Source organism: Rhineura floridana, chromosome 18, assembly GCF_030035675.1.
Source record: "Rhineura floridana isolate rRhiFlo1 chromosome 18, rRhiFlo1.hap2, whole genome shotgun sequence".
Lineage (NCBI taxonomy): Eukaryota > Metazoa > Chordata > Lepidosauria > Squamata > Rhineuridae > Rhineura > Rhineura floridana.
In genome coordinates, this window is record NC_084497.1 from 26,252,235 (window position 1) to 26,279,462 (window position 27,228).

The 27,228-nt window shown below is 45.2% G+C and overlaps 1 protein-coding gene and 1 pseudogene across 4 annotated transcripts in view; both read left to right on the forward strand.

The window, feature by feature from the left end:
- Nucleotides 1-27,228, forward strand: part of PLCH2 (phospholipase C eta 2) — a 309,207-nt gene that overhangs the window by 153,784 nt on the left and 128,195 nt on the right. The gene's annotated exons all lie outside the window — the stretch shown is intronic.
- Nucleotides 13,484-13,602, forward strand: LOC133373013 (5S ribosomal RNA; annotated as a pseudogene).

The window sequence follows — 27,228 nt, forward strand, 5'->3', positions numbered from 1 at the left end:
GGATGGGGCACCCCTTTTCACTCTCTTTTTCTCTCTCTGACACCCCCTTTCTCTCTCTTGTCACCCCTTTTCTTCCTCTCATAGTGGATAGCTCAATGAAGATGTCAACCAGTGTGTGGCAGCTGTGAAAAAGGCAAATTCCATGCTCAGACTCATTAAGAAAGAACATAAAACTGCCGATATCATAATGATGTTAGAAGAATTTATCTGCCTGTCCCATCTGTATACTGCTTTCTGTCCAACTCTGGCTCTGCATAATGGAAAGGCTGTAGTTCAGTGGTAGAGCACATTGCAGAACTGGAAAAGGTTCATTAAAGGGCAACCAAGATGATCAAGAGAATGGAGCAACTCCCCTATGAGGAAAGGTTGTAGCATTTGGGGCTTTTTGGTTTAGAGAAATGGCAAGTGAGAGGTGACATGATAAAAGGTAAAGGTGTCCCTGAACTTGTAGTGCGAGTCGTTTCCGACTCTTAGGGTGACGTCTTGTGACGTTTACTAGGCAGACCATATATATGGGGTGGGATTGCCAGTTCCTTCCCCGGCCTTTCTTTACCCCCCAGCATATACCGGGTACTCATTTTACTGACCACGGATGGATGGGAGGCTGAGTGGACCTCGACCCCTTTTACCGGAGATTCGACTTCCTCCTTCCGTTGGAATCGAACTCCGGCCATGAGCAGAGCTTCGGCTGCGTTACCGCCACTTACCACTCTGTGCCACGGAGGGTCAGTACATGACAGAAGTGCATAAACTTATGCATGGAATTGAGAAAGTGGATAGAGAGACATTTTTCTCCCTCTCTCATAACACTAGGGTTCGTGGACATCCAATGAACCTGAATGATGGAAGATTCAGGACAGACAAAATAAAGTCCTCCTTCGCACAGCGCAATAGTTAAACTATGGAATTTCCTCCTGCAAGAGCCAGTGATGCCCATGAACTTAGAGGGCATTAAAAGAGGATTAGACAAATTCATGGAGAAGAAGACTAGCCATGATGGCTACGGTCTGCCTGCATAGTTGGATGCTCCTGAAGACAAGTTGCTGGAAACCGCAGGAGGGGAGAGTGCTCTTTCACTCAGGTCCTTCTTTTGCTCTTCCCATAACGGGCACCTGGTTGGCCACTGTGAGAATAGGATGCTGGACTAGATGGGCCACTGGCCTGATTGAGGTTCAGGGCTCTTCTTGTGTTCTCTCTCTTGCCACCTGTTTCCCCTCTTGCTCTGAGTTGTATGCAGCTAAGTCATATGTAGAGTAGGCCCTTTGTAATTAACGGACCTACATTTGTCATGTAGCTGAACTTACAAGATCTGAACAGGGTAGTTCATGACAGATGCTATTGGAGGTTGCTGATTCACTGGGTTGCCTTAAGTTGTTATCAACTTGAAGGCACATAACAACAACAACTCCTAGGAGAACCAAGATTGGATACCACCCTCTGCCACTCCCTTTCTTTCTCTCTGCACTAAGTTCTCCCCTGCTCTCCTATTTCCCCCATCTTGCCACCTGCAAAACATTAGGCCAAGGAGGGGCACTTACTGCCCTCCAGCAGCTGGTTACCCCACCCCTACTTTGCAATCTGTCAAATGCCCAGCAGCAAGCATTGCTGAGATGAAACCCTCGATAGCTGCAGAAGAAGAAAAGATAGAGGACCTGAGTTGTAGCCAAATGAGTCCAACTCAAAGTAGACCCACTGACCTTCAGGGACCTCAGGTAGCCATGAGAACAGAGTGAGCCATATATAGTGTCAAAGGCCAGGGTCAGCATACCATGGAAATTATATAACGACGGTGCCAGACATGTACCTCTGCAGAGGCAGGTAGAGAATTCCACAATGAGATTTGTCCAGACAGAGGGAGAGCAGTGGAACCAGGAGGATATATAGTAGACAGTGCTGCAGGATTGGCTGCCTGGGGATCACCTGGCTCCCACGACAACCCAGTGGAGGGTTCTGTTCCCTGGTGTCCATAGCCCAGCTTGAGCTGTCTGCAGGTCCTGTCTCCAGCCCGCAGCCCTGGTGATGCACAGAGCAGGGAGCTGATACTGGACTCCACACAAGCACCAACCTTTTAAATGAAGCATTAAGCAACGCATAGGACATGGTTCCTCCCATCTGACAGGTCAGAACGTTTAGGCTGAGAGAAGCATGGATATATATAAGACAGCCAGTGTGGTGTAATGGTTAGAGTGTTAGACTACGACCTGGGAGACCAGGGTTCAAATCCCCACACAGCCATGAAACTCGCTGGGTGACCCTTGGGCCAGTCACTGCCTCTCAGCCTCAGAGGCAGGCAATGGTAAACCCTCTCTGAATACCACTTACCATGAAAACCCTGTTCATAGGGTCATCTGAAGTTGGGATCGACTTGAAGGCAGTCCATTTCATTTTCATATATATATATATATGCGCATGTGTGTGTGTGAAGAACACAAGCAGAGTTGTTGTTTTTGAACTGACACACTATGTGCGGTGAAGCATAATTGGCTGACAAATGTTTCTAGCCAAGGGAATGTGTCCCTTGAGGGTGGAGAATGAAGGGGGAGAGAGAGATCACTTGGCTAGGCACTTCTTCTTCTGAGGCATCCCTCCCCCTTCACTGTAAATATAAGTCATCCTACGTTCTTTCTGGGAGAGTGGGACGTGAAGAGTTAATAACAAATTATCCCAGTTGGCTGATTGCTATAGAAGCTGGCAAAATTCATTGAAGCTTCCGTGCTGGTTGCGCTACTTCTCTCTCTCTCTCTCTCTCTCTCTGTGTGAGTGTCTGTTTGTGTCGTACTGTACGTGGACCAGAATGAACCTAGAGAAAGGAGGCAGCATCTCAAGAGAACTTTGTGCTTTTGCATTAAGGTGCATGTGGTCGCATGCATGACAGTTGTCAGTGTTTTCCCAAAAATGCTCTTGGAGGCTCAATGATGCTTCTTGCTTTGGGGCCCTGTTCCTTCCTCTGTTACACCTTCTTGACACCCCTGTTGGAATATGGATGATCTGAACACCGTTAGATGCCTCAGCCCAGCCCAAGGTAAGGGAGGAATGTTTGTTTATCTTGCCCCTCTCTTTTTTAAACCCACCTTTTCTGGGGTCTGTGGTGGTGGCTGAGATTCAGTTACACCTTGCAGGAAACCCTAGCCCAGCCAGCATTCCAAGGAGACAATGATCTATTATTCAGAGAGCTCAGAGACCTTGGTGGAAAGGGGCGGCCGGTTCCTGGCTGAGCCTGTTGGAGGAAAGGTGTGCTTTTCCGTGGTATTTCTAACTCAGCCCTCTCCCCAAACGAGAGCACACTCTCCCCAGAGAAGCAGAACCAGCCTCTTGCCTTCTGATGAGCAACAAGGTAGAATCCAAGTTGCACTGGCACCCCTGTGCATTTTCCTGGCCCCTCTCCGACAAGAAGCAATTTCCTTTTTTTTAAAAAAAAAGAAAGTGTGGACCCTTCCTAACCCAACAGCTGAAGAAAGACAGCAAAAGAAACAGAATGCTCCCTCCCAGTCATCCCAGTCTGTCTTTACAAAGAAAATGGGTGTGATTTCTCTCAATGCCCCCGGTCCCAAAAGAGATGTAGCTTCTTTTTGAAGCTGAAGGTTTCAGCTCTTCACAACAGAGGTCCTCCAAACCTTCCGGGGTGCAGCGTTCAACTAGAAACATGCCCAGTTGTGTTTAGCCCCTTTCCTGTGCGTAGTCTGCATTTGTCTTAAATGATTTTGCTAATATCAAAAACTTAGGGGAGACCAAAGGGGTTGCCTTCTTGGCAGACACCTTGAGAAATGTGTGTAATTTAACAGAAATGTGTATGGGTTAGGAGCGGTGTGGGAGAACTGTTGCTGCTTCACCCTTGGTTCAAATCCAGCTTTGGAGACCCTTTGTTGCTGCAACATTAGCAGCAGCAGTCAAATGGGCTTTAAATAATTTATGGCACTGTATTTTCATGCCTTTTAGCCATGTGGTGTTATGATACTTTCACAGGAAGTCAAAGAGGTGTGACTTGGAGCCGGCTTCTGCAAGGGGGGGGGGAAAGGTGGCAGTTATTTGCATTTGCATTTTTAACACCTTCCTGCTTGTTTTCCATTTCCCATACCAACTGTGTGCACACTGTCTAACACTATCTGTCTGTCTGTCTGTCTGTCTGTCTATCTGTCTGTCTGTCTGTCTGTCTGTCTGTCTGTCTGTCTATCTATCTATCTATCTATCTATCTATCTATCTATCTATCTATCTATCTATCTATCTATCTATCTATCTATCTATCTATCTATCTATCTATCTATCTATCTATCTATCTATCTATCTATCTATCTATCTATCTATCTAATCTAATCTAATCTAATCTAATCTAATCTAATCTAATCTAATCTAATCTCTAACCAACCAACCAACCAAATCTCTCTCTCTCACTAACCAGCCAACCAACCAACCAGCCAATCTCTGTCTGTCTGTCTGTCTGTCTAACCAACCAACCAACCTACCTACCTACCTACCTACCTTCCTACCTACCTACCTCTGTCTGTCTGTCTGTCTACGAAGTGAAAGCCAGCTTTGGGTAATCTACAGAAGAATGGGATAACAAACTGAATCCCAGAATGTGTAGATTTCCATTTTAAAAAGTGGTTTTGCCAATTTCAACTGGAGGCTGGTCCATTGGGGTGAACTGCCCCATCCAATCCCAGTCTGCCCTAGCCAGCCCCTGCCTGCCTGCACTGCCAGCCAGCGTCCTCCTCCTCCTTCTTCTCAGTGTTGCCTTTGTAGAACTCAGCAGGGAGGAGGATGGGGCAAAACTAGAATGCGTTGGCTTTGCCTGTCATTGGCTCTGGTTCTCCTTACAGTTTGGGCTCTCTGTGAAGGCAGAGGTAAATACAAGCTGCGGCTATTGGCTGAAAGAGCTTTGGCTTTCCTTGACTAAAATCAGCCCTTCCTGGCCATTTGCTTAGTTGGTGTGTTGTTAGGGAATGTTGATGAACATTCCAAGTGCTCAGATTTTTTTTAAAAAAAATAAAAGCTCAGTATACCCAGTGTGTATGGACCACTACGTGAGAAAGTGCAGAGGCAATAAACTCAGAGACTAGAATGCACACACAAAGTAGACTTGCATGAATTGATGCAGCCCTCTTTACTTCTGTATCATATCTCAGTAAGAGATTCCCAACCATCACAGGGGAAATTCTGGATGACCTTCCTTAAGATAGCTGAACAAAGGGGGAAAACAACAGCTCCTCAACAGACAAGTGGAGCTGATTTATCTGGAGCATGGTTTGATGAGTTTTTCAGTCTAGCCCAGGAAAGGCTTCTGTAGGGTTCCTAGCTAATCTAATGGCTAGGGTTTGGGGAATTAAGAGAAATTAAAAGAACTGCCAAAGTGATTCGCAAGGCAATGATAACAAAAAAAACAATAAAAATATATTGATAAAATAGCAATAAAACATCAATATCAGTTACAGTAAATAGAAACAAGTATTAATGGTCAGGAAACACCCAGATATATAGGAATATTTTAATTACCGGCAGAAGCACCTCAGAGTTTGTACCCAGCTGATCTCCAAAGTGGGCACTACCATGAAGAAGGCCCTGTGACATGGGGTTCTGCAGGCCATAGTACATTTGACAGGGACTCCCCCATAGATCACAGCCAGTCTATACGGAAGAAGCCGTTCTCTCGGGTATCTTGTTCCTAAAGCTGTTAGGAGCCCCGATAAGTCAAGACTAGAACTGCAAAATTGGCTTGGTAGCTAACTGGAAACCAGGGTAGCTCCTTTTGCACACCTGTTCTATATACATAGCAGGAAGGCCCACTTGGCAACCCAATGGAAATGGAAATGGTCTGCCTTCAAGGTCACCCAATGAGCTTCATGGCTGTGTGGGGATTTGAACCCTGGTCTCCCAGGTCATAGTCCAACACACTAACCACTACACCACACTGGCTAATTCTGTGAGACCAAAACTCACTGTTAAGTGGCCTGTTCAAGACAAGGGGGTTATCTTGACATATGCCCCTGCCAGATTATTCCTCTTTCACCCTGGGGCAAAGACTAAATCAAGGATATGCCCTACCTTGTGTGTCGGGCCAGTGATAAACCCTAGTGACAATGTGGAATAATGGGAAAAGTAACCCTTGAACCCTTTCTTGCTGTGATGCCTGCCTTTGGACTGAGTTAGGGATGTGCTAGAATTCCACTCCATTTGGATTTGGTACTGAATTTTCTATTAATTTGCTTATTCGCTACAGTTGTGGATGGGATTTTTATGTAGGCTACTTTTGAAAATGTTTTTTTTTAAACTGTGTCTAAAATATTGATATTAATATCTGTATGTTTAGCAATATCTCCTTCAATTTATCAATCTTTCCTTTCAAAATATTGATATTAATATCAGTATTTTTTCCAGAGGGGGGAACAGATCAATAAAAGCAGCGGCTCGTGCACAAAGAACTAGCTCTAATCAATATAGCCAATAAATCCCTTCCCTAGACTGAGCAGCCACAGAGGTCTAATCCAACTTCAAATACTTGGTGTGTGTGTGTGTAGAGAGAGAGAGAGAATGACAGACAAACAGAAGAGCATACATTCCGAGGACACAGTTAAAATGTTCCAACTTTTTGTGGATCAAAACTATAGGAGGTGGGCAGATTTTATGATAAATGTTCAGATCAGGTGCTGGATGTTCCTATATCTTCCACCCTTGAACTGCTGCTAAATGGGCGTAATTTTGATGCGATCTGGTAGGATCCAGGTTTTCTGGGCGCAGATATTTACTCCACTTGCTCCAGAATGTGTAATGTTGCAGTGCACAAAAGGTTGCTGCTATGCATGTCCTTTGGGAGGGACTGGATCTTAAAGGTGGACCGCATGCGTTGCATGCAGAAGGTCTCAGTCTGAAGCTGTGGAAGAGACATAACTTGGCGGTGGAGTGCCCGCTTTGCAGGCAGAAAGTTGTGGTCCCACACCCGGCTTCTCCAGGAGAGACCCCTGTCTGAAACCCTGGAGAGTCACTGCCAGCCAGTGTAGGCGATGCCAAGTTAGAGGAACCAATGGCCTAACCCAGGAGAAAGCAGCTGCCCAGGTGCCATCTCCAGTCCAGCTGGTGATGGCAAAGGCCCTTCTCTACGTGAGGCTCTGGAGAGCTGCCCGATGCCCCGCCTATTTAAGGGAAGGTTGTGCTGGGCTGGGCGAACAAATTTGACCAGGTGGGAGATAGCTTTCCATGTTCCTTATCTTGGCAGATTGTTGAAACCATTAGAGCAGAAGATGCATCAGATGTCCCTGTCGTCGTCTTCTTCTTCTTCTTCTTCTTCATTATTATTATTATTATTATTATTATTATTATTGAGAGCAGTAGTGTAGTGGCAAATTCAGAAGTGCAGGGTCCCTTCATGATACTCAAAGCCACATCCCCTCTCCAGCCCCTCCTTTTTTTTGCTGCTGGCTTGAGAATGAGATCCTTGTTAATGCCTTCGCCCATCACAACAGGAGCCCTAGGAGCCAATGAACATGAAAGAGGAGTGTGTTAGCTATTGAGAAGAGTCTTCTCAGTGGCTGACTCACCTCCTTTCACTTCGATTGGCTCCAATCAGCGGGAAAGGACAAGGAAGCATGTTAGAAGACTCTTCTGAGTGACTCTCCCCTTTCATGCTGATTGGCTTGTTGGATGCTGGAGACATAGGGACCCTGCTCCTAAAAAAGTAAGGGGTCTAAGACTCCCTGAGGCCCTGGATGACTACACCCCTGATTGAGAGGGAGTAGTAGCTCAGTGGTTAGAGCACATGCCTTGTGTGAAATAAATCCCGTTTGATCCTTGGCATTTCTAGGTAGGGTTGAGAAAGACTCCCTGCCTGACATCCTGGAGAGGCGCTGCCAGTCAGTGTAGACAATACTGAGCCAGATGGACCAGTGGGTGTGACTCAGTTTAAGGCAGCTTCCTGTGTCCCCATGTCTTAAGGGAAGGGCCGTAGCTCAGTGGTTAGAGCATCTGCTTTGCATGAAGAAGGCCCCCAGGTCCAGTCCCTAACATCTCCTGGATTAAATCCTTCTCAGAGTAGACCCATTGAAATTGATGGACCCAAATTAGTTATTTTCATTCATTTCAATGAGTGTACCCTGAGTACAACTAACATTGGATACAACCCCTAGTGTTTGTTTGTTAAAAAAAGAGAAGTGATAGGCATGGCCTTTCTTTACTTGAGGCTCTGACAAGTTGCTGCCAGTCAGAGTAGGCAGCACTGGCCCAGATGGGCAAATAGTGTTGACCTGGTAGGAGGCAGGTTTCTGTGTTCCTGTCGTCTGAGAGCACAGCACAGGGCAAACATGAACGCTGGCATCTTTCATTTCAGAACTGAAGCACAAGCCGTATGATGCTTTCTTTCCCCAGCTCATTCACACACAGAGTAATGAGGGCAGAAGATATTTATCAGATGTGAGCGGAGCGTGTCATCCGCAGCATCTGAGTTGTTCCCATTAGTTAGCCATTCTGCTGCATCGCCTGTCATTCATCCTGCCGCATTTAGCCCTGGCTGTCGGTTCTGCTGGTGTCAGGCAGAAAGCCTACCTGTTTTGTGTGGCCAGTTGTCTGCCCTGATCAGTCCACTCCGGCTGAGAAGTTGCAAAGCGGCTGCTTTTGAAAAGGTGGCTCTGCCATAATTCGTCTTGGTTCTGCCATAATTCGTGGCTCTGCCATAATGCTTCTTAGTTGGTTATTAACCACTCCCTCCTCAAGCGTGGCATTTGACTTGAGATGGTGCATCACCACCAAACGACTTTCAAGGGGGGCTGTGGGGAACCTTTGGCCCTCCTGATGTTTCTGAACTCCAACTCCCATCAACCCCAGCCGGCATGGCCAATGGCCCGGGACAATGGGAGTTCTAGTTCAGCAACGTCTGGAGAGCCAAAGGTTCCCCACACCCGTTCAAGGGGATGTCACGCTAGATCCTGCATGTCCTAGCGTGTGTAAACATGTGCTTGTGAAATTGAAGAGTGTCTAGGCATGCGCAGACTGCTGAGAAATGGTGGTGGTTTCCTTAAAATTCTATTGGAGCCTTTTCCATTGCGGTGCCCTTTGGGTGATTTGGATGACAACTTCCATAAGCTTCGGGTACCATGGCCAGTGGTCAGGGATGATGGGAGTTGTAGTCCAAAAATTAGGAAGGTGCCTCATTGGGGAAGGCTGGTCTACTGGATTCCAAAATACGTTTAAATAGCTGTTTCTGAAATTGGCGTGGAATTGAAGAGTTGCGCACTTACACACCCCAGTATATTTTCTTAGGATTTCCTTGGAACATCCCCAACAAGGTAGTGCTTTGTTGCACAACTTAGTACCGACTGCCAAGAAGTCTTTCGTTAATGGTCAGCCGTAAAGCATTCAAGTCCGTTTATTCTCATTCTGTACAACAAACTTAATAGTGAATTAACAAGAATGTTATCTTTAGGCCGAGGTAGGCCATTGCTCCATTTAGCTCAGTATTGCTTACATGGGCTGGCAGCTGCTCTCCGTGGTCCCAGGCAGGAGTCCCTCCCAGCTGTGCTTTGTGATGCTAGAGATTGAACCTGGGACTTATTTCACACAAGGCTTGTGCTCTAACCACTGAGCTACAGACCTTCCCATAAGACATAGGCACATACGAACATAAGTAGAGCCTGCTGGATCAGGCCAGTGGCCCATCAAGTCCAGCATCCTGTTCTCAGAGTGGCCAACTGGATGCCCTGGTAGGAAGCCCTCAAGCAGGACCTGAGTGCAAATGCAAGTCTCCCCTCCTGAGGCTTCCGGCAACTGGTTTTCAGAAGCATACTGCCTCTGACTAGGGTGGCAGAGCACAGCCATCCTGGCTAGTAGCCACCGATAGCCTCATCCTCCATGAATTTGTCTAGTCTTTTTTTAAAGCCAACCAAGTTGGTGGCCATCACTGCCTCTTGTGAGAGTAAAATTCCACAGTGTAAGTATGTGCTACAAGAAGCCCTTTATTTTGTCTGGCCTGAATCTTCCAACATTCAGCTTCTTTGAATGTACACGAGTTCTAGTATTATGAGAGAGGGAGAAGAACTTTTCTCTATCCACTGTCTCAATGCCATGCATAATTTTATACACTTCTATCATGTCTCCTCTGACCCGCCTTTTCTCTAAACTAAAAAGCCCCAAATGCTGCAACCTTTCCTCATAAGGGAGTCGCTCCATCCCCTTGATCATTCTGGTTTCCCTTTTCTGAACCTTTTCCAACTCTACAATATCCTTTTTGGAGGTGAAGCGACCAGAACTGTACACAGTATTCCAAATGCGGCCGCACCACAGAAGCTGCGTTATCCAGAGTCAGACCATTGAGCTCAGTACTGTGTACACTGACTGGCAGGGGCTTTCCAGGGTTTCAGACAAGGGACTGTTCCAGGCCAACCTGGAGATGCCAGGGATTGAACCTGCGACACACAAAGAATGTGCTCTACCACTGAACTACAACCTTTCCATTCTGCAGAGCCGGAGTTGGACAGAAAGCAGGATACAAATGGGACAGGCAGATAAATTCTTGCCTTCCAGGATTGCCCTTCTCCGCCAACCTCTTATTGGTTCCATTAACCCTACCACAGTGTTTGCAGCGTATCCAAATTGCACTTTCTCCTTGCTGATCCATTGCCTGGCAGACCATTTGCTTTGGCCGATGCATGATTAAACTAGGAGAGTTGGCTTTGGAGAGGCAAAAAATGAGTGGATAATGTGCTCAAAGCTGGGGAGTTGGGAATAAATAGGGGAGGTGGTGCTTTTGGAAGTAGAAGGTTATATTTAACTAGATCCCTCAGGGTTGACAAAGGGCCTGGACGTAGGAAATCGTCTCTCATATCTGCAGGTTTTGGACTTCACTAGCACAGGAAAGCATCCAGATGGTGGGAAGCTGGCCATTTGAGTTGCCTTCCTACTTGCTTTTGCAAGGAGTAGAAGTTCTAAAATGAGTTGCTCTGGGCCCTGATGTAGGCCTGCCAGCCAGCTGGTATGGGTGGTCTGATGAGGAACGACTGTGTTTTGTCTGATAACAGCCAGCGTTTGGGGCTTTTTAGTTTACAGAAAAGGCGAGTCATAGGAGACACAATAGAGGTGTATAAAATTATACACGGTGTGGAGAAAGTGGCTAGAGAAAAACTTTTCTCCCTCTCCCATAACCCTAGAACTTATGGACATCCAATGAAGCTGAATGTTGGAAGATTCAGGACAGACAAAAGGAAGTACTTCTTTACGCAACGCATACTGAAACTGGAATTCTCTCCCGCAAGAGGGAGTGATGGTCGCCAACTTGGATGGCTTTAAAGGAAGATTAGGCACATTCACGGAGGATCAAAGCTATCAATGGCTACCAACCATGATGTCAGAGGCAGGATGCTTCTAAATGCCAGTTGATGGAAATGTCAGGAGGGGAAAGCGCTCTTGCACTCAGGTCTTGCTTGCAGACTTCCCACACACATCTGCTTGGCCATTGTGAGAAGAGGATGCTGAACTAGATGGGCACCAGCCTGTTCCAGCAGAACTGTCCTTATGTTCTTATGTGCTATCTGGCTGAAAATTCCGTTTTTTAAAAATTGTTGCTAAACCCATTCCAGCCCAGCCACATTCTGTCCTAGCTCTTTCCCCTGGATCCACCCATTTAAAAGAAAAACACAAATGTGGGTCCCCAAGTATTCAGAGCATGCCAGTCTTCTGTTGTTCACGAAGGGGGGGGGGGAGATAAGAAAAGCTATTTACATAGATATTGTTTGGTGAGGACCTTTGTCTCGATTGAGTGTTGTGAATTAGGCTTCCTTAACGGAGGAATTTGATAGTGTTTGGTGTAAATCAAGAGCGCTCATTATCTCTAGGAATGGCTGAGAGAGGTCTTAGCTGGAGCAGTAAATGCTCATCTGTCCTTGTGGGAGCTTAAATTCTCTTGCAGGTTATTTAAAAAATTGTCACTTAATTAACTGGATTAATGCAGCGGGGCAGCTCTTTGCATTTAAAAGGATTCTTACCATGCCCCATAGGATTTTAGACCCCATTAGACCATGTAAGGCCTTCATGCTTTTCTGCTTTTCAGCTTCACAAGGGAAGGCAGGAACAAATGATCCTGTAAAGGAAACAGACGAGTGCCGTTGTCTGCTGACGGGGACAGGAATGGCAATGTGAAGCAAGTATTCGCAAGGACGCGAAGAATCATCTCTCTTTTGGGACTTTCCCATGTATACCTTGGCTAGCTTGAAAATTATTTATGCACCACTTTAGTTAGACCAGCTCTGGCCACGCATGCAGACAATTCTTCATTTGGTTTGCATCGCATCAGGCGGGGCTCTTCCCTGGCCAAATGGTAAATCACCCAGGCCAGTGGTGGGTAGCTCCCCTTCCTCCCCCAGAATGGATTAATTAAGGGGATGTCCACAAATTAATCCAGGATTTGGGGGGGATTAATTTGGTATCAGCAGAACCTCTTGCCCTTGCTGATGCCCCTGAAAATGGGAACGTCCCTAGAGGCTTAGGTGCAACCCCAAACCCATATCCATCCCAGACACAAACTAGAACCTTGATGTTGCCCTCTGCTTTTGGTATGAGCTGTGGAGTGGAGTCAGGGAGGACATTATCAGCACTGGAAATGGTGCAGGATGCAACAAGGTCTCTATGCCCAGTCACATATTTTATTTTATTTATTTATTATTTGATTTCTATCTCGCCCTTCCTCCAGCAGGAGCCCAGGGCAGCAAACAAAAGCACTAAAAACACTGGAAAACATCGTAAAAACAGACTTTAAAACACATTAAAACGAAACAACTTAAAAAACATTGTTTTAAAAAGCTTTGAAGACATCTTAAAAAAAGGTTAAAAACATTTGCTCCCACAAGACACAGTAATGGCCACCAGCTTGGATGGCTTTAAAAGAAGATTAGACAACTTCATGGAGGACAGGGCTATCAATGGCTACTAGGCGTGATGGCTGTGCTCTGCCACCCTAGTCAGAGGCAGCATGCTTCTGAAAACCAGTTGCCGGAAGCCTCAGGAGGGGAGAGTGTTCTTGCACTCGGGTCCTGCTTACGGGCTTCCCCCAGGCACCTGGTTAGCCACTGTGAGAACAGGATGCTGGACTAGATGGGCCACTGGCCTGATCCAGCAGGCTCTTCTTATGTTCTTATGTTCTTATTGCTTTTTCAAAAAAAGACATCTTGCGTGCTCAAGAAACATCTAAAGGCCTCGGTATCTACACCATGTATTTAAATCCAACCATCCATTTAAAGCACATGGCTTCTCCCAAAGAGTCCTGGGAACTATAGTGTGAGTGCTGAAGTTGTTGCCCCAGGAGGGTAAACTACAGTTCCCAGGACTCTTTGGGAGAAGTCAAGTGCTTTAAATGTATGGTGTGGATGGGACCTATTATTAGATTGAGCCCTTCCTGCCTCTATGACGACTGGCCAACTCTCTGGTATTGGCCTTTTGTAGCGTGTGGGTTCCTGTCAAGAATCAAAGTGTTCTCTGATGCAAGGTTATTTACTTCTATATAGAGAAGCAGACTATGGCCATACTACCCTGAGCATGCCCGATCTCGTCTGATCTAGAAAGCTAAGCAGGGTCAGGCCTGGTTAGTACTTGGATGGGAGATCGCCTGGGAATCCCGGGTGCCGTAGGCTTAGAGGAGGACAATGGTAAACCACCTCTGAATACCTCTTACCATAAAAACCCTATGAATATATCAAAAAAAGATTTAGATTGTAAGATCTCTCTCTGTTAAAATGTTTATTTTCAGTGAAAATAAGCTACAGAAGGGCAGGTCGGGAAGCTGATTTCAACTGATGAATTTTGATGAGGATTTTTTTCAAACAGCCAAATAGAAATTGCTGCAAAAATGTGGAGAGCTGAATTTAAGAATGGAAAAATGAGAGACCGAGAGGACTGAAATGAACGGTTCCTTCCATCCCTAGCAGCCATGAACACTGGGACCCTGTTCAGGCTACAGCATCCCTGCCAAATGGAGAGTGGAAGTTGAGTGAGAGACTCTAGGCTGTTGTTTCTCCTGCGGGGAGGGCTTCAACCAGCTGTGTTCTTGGCTTAGGAACGCTCAAAATAACAAAGCCCATGAAGCCCTTGCAATAAAGTGTGCAAACAGTAAGCGCTTCCCCCCCCCCCTCCCAAACACCATCTGGAGATGTTTGCACCTCAGGCGATTTCTGCTGGTGGCTCCTTGGTGCATCTTGGATTTCAGAAATTGTGTGCTATGGAGAGTAAATGGCACTGCCTTGCAGCTGGGATTGTTTTCGTTGCCCTTTAAGTTTCCAGACTGATAGGAAATGGGTGCTATGCTAGAGGATGTTGAAGGATCCATTGTAGGCAATAGCTGACATTTTAAATGTCTTTTTTCCCACTCCATATTCCATTTCTGAAAGTGGAATGACCAGGTCTTTCTCTTAGCTAGGAATGGAAAGAAATTCGATTCAGTTCACATTTAAAGGTAATTTCCACTTTCTGAAACTCTCCCTCAACATCTGCACTGCTCTGAATTTTGCAGTGTAGTTCTGTAGCTAAGTAAGGTGTAAAAAAATGTGTGTAGTAAGCTAAGGGGTGCATAGCAATGTATTTTTTGGTGAAAATAACATACAAAATGCAATTATATGAGGGAAAGTGCTTTGCAAAAATGAGCATATTAGGTAAAATAGCATACGAAAATATTTGTGCATTAAAATATTTGTGTTGGTTGGTTTTCACAAGCGCTTAAAATATTTGTAGAGCGATGTGGAAATGTGAAGAACTGAGTTTAAGATTGGGAAAATGAGAAACAGAAATTCACTGATTTGCACATCCCAACTCTTGGCAAATCAGCTGATCCCCCCCCCCACATTGGGCCTATACAGAAGCCTGGAAAGTTTGCTGTGTATACAATCATCATAGTTTAACCTCACTGGGTTACCTTAGAGTATAAACCAGCATGGAATGTAGCCTAGATTATGGTATTTCTTTTTATCAGGATGGATTCAGAGAGGTGGCTAGTCACAAAGTATGGGGAAGAAGAAAATGGTGTTAATTTACTCTTGACTGTGGAAAGTTTTCTGCTAATTAAACAATTGTGGTGGGAAAATGAACTGCAAAATGAGAAAAATTGTTTCTTATTGGCCTTGCGTTAAACGGCAATCGGAGAACACTAATTGTCCACCCTAAATCATAAGGCTCCTCTGTGCCAAATCAATATCTTTTGATTCCATGAAGAGCTATTTGACTTTTGGACCAATTATCAGGGCTGGTGAGCAGCCAGCCTGTTGAGAGGGATGCAGATTTTATGCCAGGACGCTTCAGATATCTAGGATTGAATCTCTAATTTTCTTCCTTTTTGAAGCTTTTCAGAAAGATACCAAACATTTTAAGAATTGTCTTTCGCACTTCAGTGATGACAACACCTTTGGCTGTATCCATTGTTAGGCCTACCCAGAGTAGGCCCATTGAAATGAATGGGCATGACTAACTTAATTCCAGTGGGTCTACTCTGAGTAGAACTTAGTTGGCAGCAACCCAACCCCTAATATTTATGTTTGCATGCTTCAGCCCAAATTCAATTCAGTTTGCATTTCAAGCCGAATATCAAATTCACATTTTCTGAAACAACGTAAGAACCATTTACTGCCTTCAAGTTGATTCTGACTTATGGCGACCCTCTGAATAGGGTTTTCATGAGGCTGAGAAGCAGTGACTGGCCCAAGGTCACCCAGTGAGTTTCATGGCTATGTGGGGATTCGAACCCTGGTCTCCCAGGTCACAGTCCAACACCTTAAGCACTACACCACACTATCTCTCACATAAGAACCAAAACACAGCCATCTTTGGAAATTTGCACTTATCTGAATTTTGTAATGCAGTTCTCCAACCAACCAGTGTATACAAAAATGCATCTATTAAGGGGAAAGTGTGCATAAAAATGAATATTAGTGAAAATAACATACAAACATGTATTAGGAGAAATTGCTTGCAAAAATGTATCCCTTAGTCAAAGCTGCAGAAAAAAATGTGCTTATTAGGAGAACGTCACATTAAAATGCTGAAGAATTTGCATGAGGCTTTTTTATTTTAAAAAATCGCAGATTGCTACAGAAAAGTAGTGAATTGAATCTAAAACTGGAAAAATGAGAAAGTGAGAGAACCAAAGTTGACAGATTCTTCTGTCCCTGCATACCCTGCAGGCAGCTGAGTGTTTTACAAATTGCAAAACTGCAAAATGGAACAGTGAAAACCAGGGATTTTGCTACAGCAGTACTTTAAACATGGTTTGCCTGTTTAATGGGGTAAGGTGTAACTTACAGAAGTTATTTATTTAAAAATATGCATTTGCTATAAGCAACTAACCATTTAGGCCTGGCATCTGCTCATTGCCAGGTGTCCAAAGGGCTTCATTGGCTTCCTGATGATGCCTCATTCCAAGTCCCCGAGAAATCTTTCTTTGCAGGCTCTGCTTCAAATCAAACTGCATCTGCAGAGGGAAAAAAAGGAGAGAACTGGGAGGGTACTGCTGATTATTTCCTCTGAAGTTAAGTCATTTGATGTCATGGCGCTATAAGGGGACTGACACTTTATTTTTTGAAACATAACCAGAAGCTGGTGGCAGATTTTACCTGTGTCAGAATTGCCCTGGAGGTACTCAAAAACGTGTTCGTAGAGGCTACCTTATGGCTGTGGACTCTGTTATATAAGTGTCTTAGAGACCTGTTCGGTAAATTGTCTGTTTACAGGAGTTTTTGCACCAGTGAAACATGAGGGATGGTTGGAAATAATTGGATTCTGGTAAATTTAACACTGCAACCGACTCATTTGGAATTTGCAGTGGATTATAGTCAGAAGGGGGACTTCTGATCCACTGAACTTTGTCTGGGGTAGAATCAATAATTTCCCCCTTTCTCTTGTTGTGGTCAATTCTGAACCTTGGGCTGTTCCTGTGAAACTCATTGACTGTTCTTTCAGGGAGGGGGCATCTATACTTCACAGCAATGCCCCCTGCCTCTCATGCTGGGTTTTGCCAGATAAACAGCCCCCAGTGACTGACATTCCGATGCTGCTGACCCATCGGCTACTGTCTGAAAATGATTACTTTATCAACTCTGTTGGCGCAGTCCCTCTGAGTGGCGAAACAGATTTCCACGGAAATTCAGAACAAACGGGTGGGCATGTGATGGTGCTAGCAGACCAAAACAAATTCAAAAGATTGCGGTAACTATGCAGGAAACATCTACGTCATTAAGGGACCAGCAGTGGACTACAGCTTAGAAACTGCATCACCAATAGAACATCTTTTTTCTCCCTTATCTGCGCTGGGAGCAGGAGCTTATTTAGTTGGAGCACGCATTTATATTGCTGTCCAATCTGTTGACACCCCCGCCGTCATCTTGAGTGATGGCAGGCATGCGTGCTGAAGAGGTGACACAAGAGATAGCACGATGGGGTATATTAAAGCATGTGTGTGTGTGGCCCTGTGGTGGTCTGGTGCCAAAGCATGTGTGGAGGTCTGGCCCTGGTCCTGAATATTCTGCTTCAGTGAGCAGTTGAGCCGCCACGTTTTGCATTTGCTGCAGCTTGCAGGACGGCGTCAAGGGCAGCATAGATGATGATGATGATTCAAACTCACCATTAAAAGGCTGAGAGATAGCACATAACATTCCACAGGTAAAATGCCAGGGAGATTTAAATCAAAGTGAACACTCAGCAGGCCAAAGGCACGCTGACAAAGCAAGGTCTTTGCCATCAGAGAGGGTGCAAGGTGGACCTCCCTAGGGAAAGGGTTCCACAGACTGGGTGTGGCCCCAGAGAAGGCCCTCCTGCATAAAACATAGTTCATATGTTTGGGAAACCAACCTTTCTCAAACTGTGGTTGGCTTTCTTCAGCTCTGCAGCGTAAGATTCCCAGCAGTCTTCCTCAGCATCCTTGCTTCCTTTGACATTTGTTTCCTGTGGGCCTCCCCCCTCCAGCCCCATTCTAGCTGACGCAGGCTCCTTGGTCTTGATTTCTCTGCTGTGGGTTCCTGCCTGCATTCGGTAGCCTAGAGCTACAGCCATAGTTACTGACCACCTGACACCTTTTGTTTCTAGAAATTCAAATGAGAGGTTTGTTGCTTCTCTGCCCCCTCTTGAGCGAAGCATTAAGAAGCAAGTCCCAAATCTGTCATTTGTTGCTGGTGGAATGACTTCCTTGCCCTGCAGTCCTGAAGACTGCTTTTGAGCACCAGGGCCTTGTTAAAATAGACTTGCATCCTTTCAGACTGCTGGACCAAGGGGGTGTTTAATATGCCCATCTTGGGCTGTTGCAGATTGGTCAGACTGTCAGTTTTGGCCGCAATGCGTGTACTCCTCAAGAGCCGCTTCTCATTATATTTTTCCTCTTTAGCACTTGAGGGCATTATGCTGACTCCACAAAAGCTCAGAACAAGGGGAACTCTTGAATATCCCCAAATGAGCACCCAGGGGAGTAAAGACATGAAATTTCCTCCAAAGGAAGAAGGAAGCTAGTTCCAAAAAGCTGCCCGGACAGCACTGCTATTGCCGTAACATCTGCCCTCCCCAGCCCAACTTGTGTGGATCAGATAGGATCTGAACCCACAACTTTATTGTTTGTGAACATATCTGGGGTATGCATCTTGTGTGAGTGTGTGTATGTATATGTGCACATATACATATAGTTTATAGTTTACACATAGTTTATAGTATGTATATATAGTTTATCAACTTTAAAACATGGCTGCGGGGGTGGGAAGAACCATCGGATTGTATCCAGTGCGAGTCCTGCTCAGAGAAGGCCCATTGAAGCTAATGGACATGAGTAATTTAGGTCCATTAATTCTGATGGGCCTACTCTGAGTAGGAACTAGTTGGAGACAAGTATGGAAAGGTGGCTTAACAGTAAAATAAATATAATTAAAACCTCCACCTCTGTGCATGGGGAGTCTTGGGTGGAATTCTTGGCCAGGGCATTAATTCCCCGCCCCCAACACACACACACATAATCCCATAGATAGAGATTATCTGATTACTGCTGCATCCTATTATATTCACTGTCAGGATCAGCAGTCTATTAGAGCTGAAAAGACAAAGCTGAAGGCTAGCGTGGGACTCTCCTGCCTCTTCCAGCTTGGCATCTCTACTGATTGTTACAACTAGTACTCCAGCTAGCATTGAGCCATAATTTCTAACATATGGGTTGGATTTCTTCTCCCCCTCTCTGGTATGAGTCCAATATTTTTATTAGAGGATGCACATCTTAGAGGACGCACTGGATGAAATTTGTTAAGTGAAGGAAGTTCTCCCGTTAATGGACCAGGGCTACAGAAGAGCCACCACTACCCAGTGTGGAGAATAGGAGAGGAAGGATGTTGGGGGCTAGCAGGGAGGCAGAAGTGGCGAGCCCATGGCACCAGTCAGGAGAGGAGGTGATCAGGACCATGGACAGAGCACAGTGGAGTATGGAAGTGGAATGGGTTATATAGTTTGCCAAGCTGATGGATGTGTGTATGTGTGTGTGTGTGTGGGTAATAGATAAAATGAAAAACCCAGGAGCTGAACTGAATGCAAGATTTTCAGAATGCCAAATGCTAGCTCTGCGCATGTCCCTCCTTGTTTTTTTTTTTTTTTAATAGCTTGAGGATGTATTGAATAAAGATGCTGATGCTTATTTGGTGAAAATTATTAACATACGTTTGTATTTGAAAAGCTAGCTTCCCTGAAGCTCAGCACAAAGGGATGCTTTTAGAAGTGTGTGCATGCGGGGGATGGACTAAATGTTTTCTTAATTGGAGAAGACAATGTGAAATTCACAGCTGAGCTGTTTTAGGAGTGCATTGGACAGAAAGTCACCTGGCAATATACAACAGGAAGGAATGTCCCTAAGAAATCCTTGAACTGCAGTCCCTGAGCGGCTGGATGCAAATTTGGTCGGCTGGGCGCCTATCAGAACATTACGAAATGTGCCTTGTGAAATAACATTGCTTCTCCTCCTCCCACACTGACCTGTAGGAAATAAGAGTATGGGCATATTGGCTGTGTCCAACATTATGCCAAACCATGGTTTGACGCTGTGAGCATGAGGATCCTCAAACCTTGGGTTTGTATGCTCCCTTCTCCCTTCCTCCATATGCAATGGGAGGAGGTTACAAACCTCCGATGCCGGTTTCTGACAAACTGTGTTTTGCCATTTGTGTCCAAACTATGGGTTGTAGTTAACATAGCGCTAAGCAGGTAGTTCATTTTGGTGCCGGGATTTCTCCTTGTGCAAAGGAACATTCTCTCTCCAATCTGTTCTGGGGAAACTCCTAACCCTTCGGAGCAGATTTAGGGGTGGCAAAGGACACATGTCAGGGGAGGAGGCTGGGGGAAATCCCCTTAACACTAGTGCAACCATGTAGTTGGGCTTTGTTTGGAATACTGCTTTGTGGGCAAATTTAGGGTTTCTGCAAACTGCCAGGATCCACCATCAGAATCTTGTGATATCCTCCTTTGGCGTGTAGAGGAAGCAGATTGGGGTCGAGGAAGAGGTCAGGGCTAACGAGAGGCGGACCTGCCTCCCATCTTTTGCATTTTCAGCAGGGCAATAATGTAATATTTCAGTCCCACTCTTCTGCTGAGTGCTCAGAGAGGCTTATGAGGAACATCGGAAGATAGTGCAGTATCACAGAATCGTAGAGTTGGAAGCAGTAGAGTAGACTGCTGCCGACGTCAGGTTTCCTTTGCTTTCTCCATGAGAAAAGGGAACGTAGTGCATTGTTTGGAATTATTCCTGTGATCTTACCCTGGTAACTCTAGCAGTCTTCTCTTGTTCAACACTGGCCTTCCTCTTTGCCAGCGAAGGAGGGAGGTTTTGTTACTCGACCTACTTAGTAGGCAGCAATGTAGGCTAATTCTCTCTAATCCTTAGCAATTAAGCAGGTAGCAGGAACGCTCCTCTGGGGTGCAAGAAGAGGTCTGGAAAGGCAGAAAAGGACCGATGCCTCTTCAGAATGGAGAGGCCCACATGGCTTCCTTGAGGAAATGTGATTGCCTTATCAGATATCCAGTGGCTTTCATACATGTGGCACAGTGTGTGGCACAGAGCTTACAGCAGGGGGGGGTTCACCCTGAGGGCCACACTAAGAGTTGGCCACCCGTCTGAGGGCCACATCCCAGAGGTGGATGTGGCCAGTGTGCACACGCATGCACACACTCACCACACAATACAACATATGCTTAGGGACCACATATACACACAGGCAGGCAGCCGTACACACACACACACACACTCAGCAGAGATGGGGATGGGGATGCAGAAAGGGAGGTGGGCAATCAGAGGGGGGGAGGCGGTTCCAGCATTTTTGCTCCCCATTACAGTGCCAGGGAAGGAGTCTGTCCTTCTCCCCCAACACTGTCACATGGAGGAAAACAAGTCAACTCCAAAGCATTCTTGCCTTGCAAAGGAGCCTCTTCTCTTTCCGGTGTGGTACATAAGAACATCAGAAGAGCCTGCTGGATCAAGCCAGTGGCCCATCTTGTCTAGCATCCTGTCCTCACAGTGGCCAACCAGATGTCCCAATGGGAAGACCACAAGCAGGACCTGAGCGCAAGAGCATTCTTCCCCCCTTGCAGTTCCCAGCAACTGGTATTTAGAAGCAAGCTGCCTCTGACTGTGGAGGCAGAGCATAGCCATCATGGCTAATAGTCATCGATAGCCTCATCCTCCATGAATTTGTCTAATCCTCTTTCAGAGCCATCCCAGTTGGCTGCCATCACTGCCTCTTGTGGGAGAAAATTCCACAGTTTAACTATGTGCTGTGCTGTGTGCAAAAGGACTTTCTTCTGAATCTGCCAACATTCAGCTCCTTTGTCCTAGTGTTATGTGAGAGGGAGAAACACTTTCCCCTATCCACTTTTTCCACTTCACACATAATTTTATACACTTTTATCGAGTCACCTCTAACTCGCCTTTTCTCTAAACTAAAAAGGCTGCAACCTTTCCTCACAGGGGAGTCGCTCCATCCCCTTGATAATTCTGGCTGCTTTTTCCAACTCTACAGAACATGAGGGGTTATGATGTCCCTCCTAAGGTCCTCCAGCACCATTGTTCTAAAAGAAGCAGACTCTTCTGAACCGCTCCACCATATGGATGGTACATTAAGCTCTCTAATAAATCCATGCTCTAGGTTTAAGTCGTCCGTCTTTGCAGAGGTAGCAGATGGGTAATGCATTGTTTATTCCCAATTCTCTCTTCTCCTGCCTTCACCCTTGCACCAGAGGCTTCTAGCTGTGTCCAACTGACACAGTTTAGGCTGTATGTAGAGCATCTCTTCTGACGGTCTATTAAGTTGAAGAAACGGCCAGTGTTGCTGTGGGCAGGGTGGTTTAGAACAGATGCTATTGGAGGTTGCTGATTCATAGGGTTGCCATAAGTTGTAATTGACTTGAAGGCACATAACAATAACAACATATATATAAACTTAGATAACTGATTAGGCCTGTTGAAATTAGGGATGGGATCCATTGGCTGAACACATTCCGTTACCTAATAGACTGATTATTGTTCTTTGTCCACAAACCACTGCTTTTACCAATCTGTTTTTTCCTTTGAAAGGAAGCATTGATAAATTGAAGGAAATATTGATAAAATATTGATATTAATATCAGTATTTTAGACATTTGTTTAAAAAAGATCCATTTCTGAAAATAGTCTCGGAAAATCACTACATAAAAATCCAATCTGCAACAACAGCGTACAAGTGAATTAATGGAAAATTCATGACTAAATCAGAATTCAACAGAATCCTAGCACATCCTTAGTTGACATTAAAAAGTTCTCAGGAGAATTCACCAGCATTTTAGTGCCAACTTCGCCTAATGTACACATTTTTTCCTGCAATTCTGCCTGGTATACACATTCTTTGCAAGCAATTTCCCCTATACAGTCTTATTTATATATGTTATTTTTACCAGTGTGTATATGTTTAACACACACCTTCCTCTAATGCTTGCATTTGGGGGCACATTATTTGATCGTCGAGCTGCCTTGCAAAATTCAGAGAAGTGCGAATTTCAAAGGACCACTGTATTTTGGTTTGTGGGTTGTTTCAGAAATCTGAACTGAATTGAGTTTCTCTGTCCCCCCCTTCTCCCAGTCCAAGGGGTCTTGCCTCGAGCATACGGCAACGGTGTGGCCATGCCTGCCTGGGATCGATGCTGCGCACTGATGAGATGCTAGTAGGCTAATCCCTGGAGAGGTCAATTAGAGAGCTGTGGGCTTGCAATATTTTATAGCCATGGACTCTATTTAATAATATAATAAGAGTATCCCTTGCATCTTTCTTCATTTTCTTCTCATGGATACAGTTGCATTTAGCTTTTAGTTGGATGACTTGAATTTCAAATGAGTCTCATAAGGGCACACCTCATTAGGGGCACTTTGAGAAATGATGGAAGATGACAGAGGTGTCACTGGAACCCACCTGAAGCAAAGTTCTCATTTTTTCTGAGGCTGAGGTTTTTTAAAATCCCTTCCCACTTGGTTTCCCCAAAAAAGGAACTTACGGCAGTGAACAAAGCAGAAAACCTCATGCTATATTTAAAAGTGATAAATCACGTCCATCTTTGCTAACCTCATCAACAGCAAAACTTCAATGTTTCTATAAACAACCCCGGCAACAATTACAGTTCCTGGGAACGCCAGTCAAAATGGGAACAGCATTTTTTAAAAAAACAGCCAGAAAATATAAGATTCAACTGCTGATGAGCTGGATTCCTTTTTTTTTTTTTAATCCCAGCACTTAGAAAGCTAGCACATCAGGAAGGGATCATTCTACTCTAATCTTCTCCTTAACATGCTAGATTTTTAAAATTTTAATTTTGGAGATGGTGTATATATGAAAATGTATTTCACCCTGTGAGCCTCTAGCTGCAGACCTGGGTATACCACTTCAGTTTGAACTACAGTTTGAAGTGCATTTAGCGGCTCAGCCTCCTATAAAGCACTGAAGTTCTGAAAGCAACAAAAAAAGTTTTGATAAAACTAGTGAAATTTTGTGTGTGTGTGCATAAAATTAATATGCCATACAGATGCAAATTAGGTAACCAAAACACAAAGGAGCTTAAACAAAGGGTATCATCTAATCCTTCCATTGCTTATTTTCAAAGCAGATAAGTCATTTGGGAGGGGGGTGTACAACATGCTTATCTGTCCCAAAGAAAGGATGCAGTAGAATTGTATCACTATAGAATTGTGTCAGGTGCCTCCAGGCTGAAGGTGAGTGACAGTTTCGTGTGTATGCATATGCAAAATTCCTTTCTGTTTACACATTAATCTGTGATTTTGTTTTTTAAAAAACCCTCCCAAATTATATAGATAAAAGTGCTTGTTAATGCTATTTAGATGCATATTTTGATATGCTTTAACCTAACAAGGACTGGGGGGGAGGGTGACCCTCAGCATTTGAAGAGGTGTGAAATCTGGTTGATAGCTAAGTTTCAACCTGCACATTAGTCCAAGAGGTGCAAGGCCAGGCCATTTGTATAGGGATCTGCAGAGATCAAATTCTTCAAAGCATCCTTCCTCCATAACCCATCGCTTCTGAAATTAGGAGGCTCCCAGCTGAATGTCTACATGTGTGGCTGTTGGGCTTTCAAGATCCACCTGAGGATGTTGTCAAGAGAAAGGGCAAGAATAGCAACCTCACGTGATAAGTGTGGGTCCCTTGAAGCACTTCAGCCTTTCTCCAGGGAAGAGATCACAGATGCATTATGCCACGTCTCAGCATTGCTCACCTCACTTCATTTTCTTCCTCTACTGCCCTGGCTTCAGCCCTTTTAGGATGAACCAAATGGCAAGATGTAATTTGCATGTGCTGGGAACATGCCAAAGGAATCTTAGGGCTGAACTACTCGCCATAAGATACAGCATTCCTTTCAGTAGGGCTTGCTGAATATACATTAGTTTTGATTTGGGGGAGTGAAAAAAAATGGAAATGGACTGACTTCAAGTTGATTCTGACTTATGGTGGCCCTACGAACAGGGTTTTCATGGTAAGTGGTATTCAGAGGTGGTTTTACCATTGCTTTTCTCTGAGGCTGAGAGGCAGTGACTGGCCCAAGGTCACCCAGTGAGCTTGATGGCTGTGTGGGGATTCGAACCCTGGTCTCCCAGGTCATAGTCCAATGCTCTAACCACTGCACCACACTGGCTCTCATTTGGGGGAGTAGGAACTCACATTTTTGGCAGAATTCTGCTCCACCCCCAAAGTAGATTGTGCAAATATTCATTTATTCTTATCCTATTCTGCAGGAACATTTTGCCTCACTTCTGCTTTGATGGTGCTATCTCTCTGTCTCTCTCTCACGTGCACACACACACTCTTACACCTACCTGCTGCTTTCCCCCTCCATCCTGAATTTGTCGTGTAAGGCGAGTCCTGTCCTCCCAGCCCAACCTGGGATGGCATCACAGTGTTCGATCTGGCACGACGATGTCACTGGGTCACCACCATGTTGGGCAACGTGGTGATGATGCCACTGAAGGCCACCAGAAAGTGCATGTTTTCATCAGCAAGGGCCGTAGCTCAGTGCTGGAACACCTGCTTTGCATGCAGAAGGTCCCGGGTGCAATCCCTGACATCTCCAGATAGGGCTTGGTGAGACTCCAGCCTGAAACCTGGAGAGCCACTGCCGGTCAGTGCAGACAATACTGAGCAACCCTGGATCGTAACACACAGCATCTCTCCCCCTCCCTCTCTGTTCCCTGAACCATGTCTTACATACTTTCTTCTGTGGACAGTACGAATCATCCGCATGTACTGCGCCTCCCCAGCTCCAACTGAGAAATTGGATGAGTCCTAGTAAGCTCTTCTTTTGTCCCTTGGAATGTCTTAGATGTCTTGCCCAAGCAAGAACATCCACGCTTGCCTCTAAGTTTCACATTCAGCAGAGCTCAGGGCAACTCCAGAAGCCATCGCCTTCTGCATGGGGCATCTGTCCAGGTCACTTTGGCACGCACAATCTGAGATTGACTAAGGAAGCTGAAACAGAGCCTCTTTTCTTCTTTCTGGTCTCATTCTCTGTAGCCACAGCATGCATGCACACACACACACACAAACACACACACTTCTTTAAATCCCTTGATTGGATCAGACAGAAGCAACAGCTTTGGGATTAGTGGCCGGGCAGGATTTAGCATTTCAGGCAGACATGTGTTGGTGATGCTGGGTTAAGGCTTGCTTGTTCTCTTCCTGCGTTGCTGGATTGAAAAACATCCTTCCTCTAAAGATGCTGATTGAGCAATTCAAAGGGTCCTTTTGAGCCCTTTGAAGGCAAGAAGGAGGCTTACAGGGGCAGCTTTTTGATTTGCTATGTATAGTCTTTTATTTTTACTTCAAATGCCACTCTAATGATAGATGGATAGAGGATGAGACTTGCCGGTGCCTAGATGAAGTGGCAGCAGGAAACCTTTTTGGTGCATTTCTCATCCAACACACATAAGCAGGCGTAGGAAATTCATCAGGATTTTGAGTGCTTTCCCAGCCCAATATGTGTGCAGGGTTGAACTCTCAGCGGTCAAAAGGGGATGCAGGAGACAGCTGTGGCTTGGAGGAACGGCACTCAGGACTTGCCAGCAATCAGGGACGATGGAAGGAAGTTTAGCAAGGTGAACTAGAGAGGCCTTCCTGTTTATATCCTTCCAATTGCTTCACAGGGGACGAGGTGTCCCACTTGCTGCCCCAACAATGTCTTCAGTGAGATTTGTTTTTAAAAAAATAAGCGTCTCAATCAAAGTGCTAATGACTTAGATGCTCAAGAAAGCAATCTCAGAGTTTGTCTTCTGCCCTCATCAAAGGACGGAGGGAATTCAGACTGAAGTTGAGAAATTGGCTGTGACTCAAAATAGCCTGGAACAATTTCTGACTTTTAACCCACAAGCAGTTTTAGGATTGTGTGTTTTAAAAAAATATATTTTACACTTTTAATTTTTGTATATGCCCTTCCATTGGGACTTTGCAATTGCTTGACCCAAGTCTCTTGGATGTGAGGTGGCAAAAACTTGCATTGAACATGAAAGCGGCCTTGGCTACCAACATGGATCTCTCCAGAAGTCCTTTAGTTCGAAACAAGTTTTCAGTGGCCCGCCTGGCAGAGGTGTTTTTCTGGATTGGCAGGATCATTGCAGCCACTCCCAAATGGAAAATGGCCCGGATAGGTAAGATGACGAAGGTTACCTGCATCCCTATCCTGTACAAGACGATGACATCTTAAAGGCTTTGAGGTTTAAGTTGTATTTATTTATTTAT